Source organism: Vombatus ursinus, unplaced genomic scaffold (genome assembly GCF_900497805.2).
Source record: "Vombatus ursinus unplaced genomic scaffold, bare-nosed wombat genome assembly UNPS02014779.1, whole genome shotgun sequence".
Taxonomy (NCBI): domain Eukaryota; kingdom Metazoa; phylum Chordata; class Mammalia; order Diprotodontia; family Vombatidae; genus Vombatus; species Vombatus ursinus.
The window spans coordinates 18,284,829-18,292,338 of NW_020954557.1; positions in this window are offsets into that span (position 1 = coordinate 18,284,829).

The following is a 7,510-nucleotide window of genomic DNA, read 5'->3' on the forward strand; positions in this document are numbered from 1 at the left end:
CAAAATGAAACCAAAAAATTAAAAAGTTAAAAAAGCATGCTTCAATCTGCATTCAAAGTTCTTCAATTTTTTCTCATTTTCCTAAGACAATTCAATTGGAAGTGATTCAGTTTCCTGGCATGTCTCTGGTATACTGTTCAAGAGTCACAGGCATAAACCATGAGGTCAACACAATGGCTCTGCAGATCTTCAGGTTTGGTAGGCAGACTAATACCTCTTTTTTCCCACACTTTCTTTTGGAGCCTCCTAAACATTGAGCTAGCTCTAGCAATGCATGCATCAACTTCATAATCTATGTGAACAGCATTTTTCATCACACATCATTTGGAATCTTCTGGGACCATTTTCTTGATCAGGGTGACTAAACTAAGTCTTTCACAGTTGTTGATCCTTACAATATTACTGTAACTGTGTACAACATTCTACTGCTTCTCCTCACTTCAGTTTGCATAAGTTCACAAAAGGCTTCTCAGCTCTCTCTGAAACAATCCTGCTATCCTTTCTTATAGCATTATAGCATTCCACTACAGTCATATAACAACTTGTTCAGTCATTTCCCAATCAATTTCCAATTCTTTGCCACCACAAAAAAGAAATGCCATACACACACACACACACACACACACACACACACACAAACAGGTCCTTTTTCCTTTTCTTTGATCTCTTTGGGATATTGACCTAGTAGTGGTATCACTGAGTCAGAGGATATACATAGTTTTATAGACCTTTGCATTGGACACAGTTACAAATTGTTCTCCAAAATGGTTGGACTAGTTCACAATTCCATACACAGTGCATCAGTGTGCCAATTTTTCTGCATCCCCACTAGCATTTGTCATTTTCCTTTTCTGTCATGTTAGCCAATCTGATAGGTGTAAGGTGGTATCTCAGAATAGTTTCAATTTGCATTTCTGTATTCAGAATTGATTTACATCACTCTTTCATGTGACTACCAACAACTTTCATTTCTTCTTCTGAAAATTGTCTGTTCATATCCTTTGACCATTTACCAACTGGGAAATGGCTCTGACTTTTTTACAAACTTGGCTCAGTTCCTTATATATTTGAGAAATGAAACCTTTATCAGACAAATTTTCTGTAACAATTTTTTCCCAGTTTCCTATTTTCCTTCTACTTTTGGCTACATCAGTTTGATATGTGCAAAAGCATTTAAATTCTTGAAATTATCATTTTCATTTGACATAATCTCTTCAATTTCTTTTTTGATTATAAACTCTTCCCTTATTCATAGATCTGACAGATGCATTTTTCTAAGCTCACCTAATTTGCATATCATATCACCCTTAATTTTTTAAATTATCTATCCATTTTGACCTCATCTTGTAAGATGTTGTTCGTTGCCTGGTTTCTGCCAAACTGTCTTCCAGTTTTGCTATTAAGGTTGGCAAGTGGTGAGTTCTTACCTCTAAAGCTTGGATTTTGGGGAAACAGGAACTTACTTTGGTTCTTACTATTGTGTATTATGTATCCAATCTATTCTACTGATTTACCCCTTTATTTCTTAACCAGTCCCAGATGGTTTTGTAATTGTGTTCATATAATGCCTAGGTTTGTTGTTTTATAGATAGACTCCCAAGTTATGTTGTGCACAGTTATTTTAAATGAAATTTCTATTTCTATTTCTTCCTGGTGGTTTTTGCTTGTATATAAAAATGCTATGGATTTATGTGGGTTTATTTTATAGCTTGCAACTTTGGTGAAGTTGTTATTTATTTCAAATAGATTTTAGTTGATTTTCTAGGATTCTATAAGTATACTATCATGCCATCTGCAAAAAGTGATAGTTTTGTTTCCTCACTGTTTATTTTAATCCATCAATTTCATTTTTGTGTCTTATGGTTATAGGTAGCATTTCTAGTACAATATTGAATAGTGGTTGGTTGCTGTCCTTTTATTTTCAAAAAGGACCAAAATGACATCGTTTTGTTAGAGGCAAGGTATAATGTGTCCAACTGTAGCTGATCAGACCAATATGGGCTCAGATGGCTCTACCACAGGTCAGGGACAAATAGTCCACATGAACATTTGGAGTATAGATATCCCTAAATTTACACATCTCTTGTTCCTTTTGAGCTACTACAATTCTGCTTTGCTAATAGAACACAGTATTTTCTTTGATGCCAGCATGCCATGTTGGGTGGTCCTTTGCCAGTGTCTTCCATGTAATGTAATAAATTACAAAGGTCTTCAGAAAGACCTTGAAAGTGTCCTTATATCATTTCTTCTGACCTTCATGTTAAAGCTTACCTTGTGTGAGTTCTCCTTAAAAATAGTCATTTTTGGAAAATGTGCTTTTGACATTCTAACAATGTTGCCAGTCCATTTGAATTGTGCTCTCTGAAATAGAGTTTGAATGTTTGGCAGTTCAGCTTGAAAAAGGATCTCAATGCTTGGTACCTTATCTTACCAGGTGATCTTCAGATTTTTCCTAAGAGGATTCAACTGGAAGTGATTCAGTTTCCTGGAATGTCTCTGATATACTGTCTGGATTTCACAGGCATAAACCATGAGGTCAGCAAAGAAGCTCTGCAGATCTTCAGGTTTGGTAGGCAGAGTAATATCTCTTCTTTCCCACACTTTCTTTTGGAGCCTCCCAAACACTGAACTAGCTTTAGCAATGCAAGCATCAACTTCATCATCTATGTGTACATCCCTGAAATATATACTGTCAAAGTAAGTGAACTAGTCCACAGCATTCAGAATTTCTCCATTTTCTGTAACTGATGATTCCACATATGGATGGTGTGGTGCTAGCTGGTGGAGAACTTATGTTTTCTTGGTATTAATAATTGTCAGGCCCAAATTAGCACAAATAGCAGAGAATTGGTCCATACTCTGTTGTATCTCAGCTTCAGAGGCTGCATTGAGTGGACAATTATCAATGAACAAAAAGCCATGCACCAACTCTTCTTCTACTTTAGGTTTGTAGATTTTTCAAGTTAAATAATTTATTGTCAATGTGGTAGCTGAACTTGATGCCATTTTCATCATCATTGAAAGCCTCTGAAAATGTCATGCTAACAAGCATGGTATCATGCCCACAAACCTACTTCACTCCATTGGTTACTAGGAAAGTATGAGAGTATTGTCTATTATTTAGCACTCATGCAAGCATGTCACCATGCAACTGGCATACAATACTGATGTACATGTCCAGGCAACCAAATTTTGCCATAATCTTTTACAACCCCTCATGACTATCAACAACCTTGGTCAGATCAGTTAAAATTTAGTACAGACCTCTGTTCTGTTCCTGACATTTTTCCTGGAGTTGTCAGGCAATAAACAGCATATCAATAATTCTTATCTTTTTTTTTGAAGCCACATTGGCTGTCATGTAGATGATCATCTCCCAGGTGAAGGACCATCCTATTAAGAAGGACTCTGGCAAGAATCTTGCCAGCAATAACTGAGAGAAAGATGCCCCTGTGATTACCATAGAGACAAGATATTTCCTTGTCTTTTATGGATTTGAACAATGGAGGCATCCTTGAACTCCTGGGGGATAACCTCCTCTTGCCATATAACCTGCAAAATTTCAGTCAGTTTTTATGTAGGCAGTGAATCCCCTGCTTTATAAATATCAGCTGGAATAGAATCAGCACTAGGTGTTTTGCCTCATGAGAAGAACCTAATGACATTCAAAACCTTCATTTGAAAGTTTAACTAGAGAGGGACTGACTTCAACTTGAGGTGTACAGTCTTTAGCACTGGTTGATGACAGTCTTTTGAGACCACTATGGAAGCATTCAGCCCATATCTCCAATAATCAATGTGGCTCCATCAGTACTGAGTAGATTACATGCACCACAGGTCTTTGACCCATAAATAGCCTTCAGAGCATCATAAAAGCACTTTGGATTGTTGTTATTCGTGTAAAACTAAACTTCATCTGCTTTCTTACTGAACCAAGAATTCTACATCTCTCTAAGTTTCACTTGCACAGTTTATCAGGGTGGCCACTATGCATGCCTCAGCTTCTTGGAGTCACAGGTGAGAGCTGGATAAATCAAGTGGATACAAAAGGTGGAAAACAGCTCTGAAAAGTGTTTGTCATTCCTCACACCAGAATTGCTAGTATTTCCTGAACACAACCTTCACCCCTACTGAATAAAATGGTGATAATGGACATTTTTATTCACTTCTAACCTTATTGAGAAGTTTTCAAGTTTATCTTTGTCACAGATAATGCCTACTTATCAACATTATTTACCATTTTAAGAAAGGTTTCATAGATTGTTATGATTTCTGGTGTTTTTAATAGAAATGGGTATTTTTGTTGTCAAAAACTTTTTTTCTGCATCTATTGATACAACTGTATGATTTTTTTTTAAAAATTTGTTATTGTTATAGTCAGTTATACTGATAATTTTTCTAATATTGAATGAACCTGGCAATCTTGATATAAATCCCACCTGGTCAGAGTAAATGATTTTTGTGATATATTGTAATCTTGTTGCTGATATTTTATTTAAAAATTTTGCAATATATCCATTGAGATATTTGCTATATTTTATTTTTATTCTCTGTGGTTCCTCTCCCTGGACTAAATATTAAAATAATATTAATATCAAAATGAATTTGGTCAGACTCCTTCTTTACTTACTATTTTTCAAAGGGTTTCTATAGTATTGGGATTATTTATTCCTTAAATGTTTGTAAGAATTCACTTATGAATCCATTTGGTCTTGGAGATTTTTTAGGGAGGTCATTGATGACTTGGTCAACTATTTTTGCTAAAATAGGATTATTTAAATATATTTTCTGTTAATCTGGTCAGTTTACATATAAATTATATATATATATATATATGTTCATCCACTTCTCTAAGATTGTCAGTTTTACTGGCATATAAGTGATCAAAATAACTTCTAATAAATGCTGTAATTTCATCTTCATTGGTAGTATATTCACAATTTTCAATCTTTTTTTTTAAGGCAATTGGGGTTAAGTGACTTGCCTGCAGTCACACAGCTAGTAAGTATCAAGTGTTTGGTCTGAGGACGGATTTGAACTCAGGTCCTCCTGACTTCAGGGCCGGCACTCTATTCACTGCACCACCTAGCTGCCCCCTACAATTTTCAATCTTAATAGAAATATTTTAGTTTTCTTCTTTTTTAATCAAATTACTTGGTTTTATATATTTTACTGTTTCCCCCATCAACCAGCTCCCAGTTTCATTTATTACTTTAATGTTTTGTTTTTACTTTAAATTTTACTTATTATTTCTCCTTTGATTTGCAGAATTTCCATTTTGCTTTTTAATAGGGAATTTTATTTCTTTTTCTTTTTCTACTCTTTACAAAAATTCTTACCCAATTTGAGCTACTGTTTCTCTTTTTTATTGATGTATGCAATTAGGGATATAACTTTTTCCCTTAAGTATCACTTTGGCTGAAATTTGATATAGATTATACATGTACAGTCATACAAAACATTTTTATATTAACCATGTTGCAAAATAAAACATAAAAATAAAACAAAATAAAACATATAATAAAGAAAGTTTTAAAGTATGCTTTAATCTGCACTTACCCTTCATAAGTTCTTTCTATGGAATTAACAGCATTTTTTATCACAAAACCTTCAGAATTATCTTGGATCATTTTATTGCTTAGAAAACCTAAGTCATTCATACTAGATCATCATACAATATTGCTTTTACTAAGTAAAAGCAATCTCCTGGATCTGCTCAATTCACTTTGCATCAGTTCATTTCCAGGTTTTTCCAAAAGCATCCTGTTCTTTATTTATTATAACACAGTAGGATTCCATCACTATTATATACCACACTTCATTCAACCATTCCCCTGTTGTTGGCCAGCTCCTCAATTTTCAATTCTTTACCACTCTAAAAAGAGATTCTATTAATATTTTATACACATAGATCCTTTTTCCTTTTTTTAAAATCTCTTTGGGATACAGACCAAGTAGCGCTATTACTGGGTCAAAGAGTATGCACAGTTTTATCATAGCTTTTTTGGGGGCATAGTTCCAAATTGTTCTCTACAATGATTTGATCAATTCATATCCCCCCCAACAATGCATTAGTGTCTGCATCTTTCCATATCCACTCCAACATTTGTCATTTTCTGTCATATTAGCCATTGTGATAGGTGAGTAGGGACCTTAGAGTAGTTTTAATTTGCATTTCTCTTATCAATAGGTTACCTATTTCACTTATCCACCACCCTTTCTTATCCAGGAACATATTGTTTTGATGATTACCATTTTGCAATACAGTTTGAATTCTGGTAAGGTTAAACCACCATATTTCACATTTTCTTATTAATTCCTCAATGTTTTTGACCATATGTTTTTTCAAATGAATTTTGTTATATTTTTTCTAGCTCTTTCTTTTTTGGGGGGGTGTGGGGTGGGTAATTTGACTTTTATGACACTGAATGAGTAAATCAATTTAGGTAGAATTGTAATTTGTATTATATGGACTAAGCCTACCCATGAGCAATTAATATTTCTCCAGTTGTTTAGATCCAACTTTATTCATGTTGAAAGTGTTTTGTAATTCCTGGGTTTGTGTAGGCAGATTCCCAAGTATTTTATATAGTATTCAGTTACTAATTGAAATTTCTCTTTCTATCTCTTCCCATTGGACTCTGTTGGTAATATGTAGAAATGCTAATGATGTATGTGTTTATTTTACAATTTGCAACTTTACTCAATTTGTTAATTATTTATACTAGTTTTTAGTTGATTCTCCATGATTTTCTAATTCTACCATCATATCTTCTGCAAATAATGACATTTTCCCTCATTGCCTAGTCTATTTCATTCAATTTATTTTTTCTCTTATTGCTATAATTAGGAATTCTTAAAAATATTGAATAACAATTTTGATAACTGGCATCCCTCCTTAACCCTTGATCATATTGGAAAGACTTCTAGCTTATCCCCTTTGCTGATAATGCTTGCTGATGGTTTTAGATAGGTAATAGTTATCATTTTAAGGAATGCTTTACAATGCTTTCTAGCATTTTTATTAGGAACGAGTATTGTATTTTGTCAAAACTTCTTGCTGTATTTATTGAGATAATCATATGATTGTTATTGGTTTTGTTGTTGATGTCTATTTTTAAAAATAAAACCAGCTTCTAGTTTTATTAGTTCAATGGTTTGCTTACTTTCCATATTATTAATCTCACCTTTGAGTTTTAGGATTTTTAATTTGGTATTTAATTGGTGGATTTTTTAGTTAATCATTTTTCTTGTTCTTTTCATTTCACACCAAATTTATTGATCTGCTCTTTCCCTACTTTATTGACATAATCATTTAGAAATATACATTTTCTCCTAAGTATTGGTTTGGCTGCATACCCTAAATTTGGGTATGTTGTCTTATTATTGTTATTCTCTTTGATGGATTTATTATTTCTATGATTTGTTCTTTGACCCACTCATTTTTTAGAATTAGATTATTTAGTTTCCAGTTAATTTTTAATCTATGTTTCTATGCCTTTTATGGAAT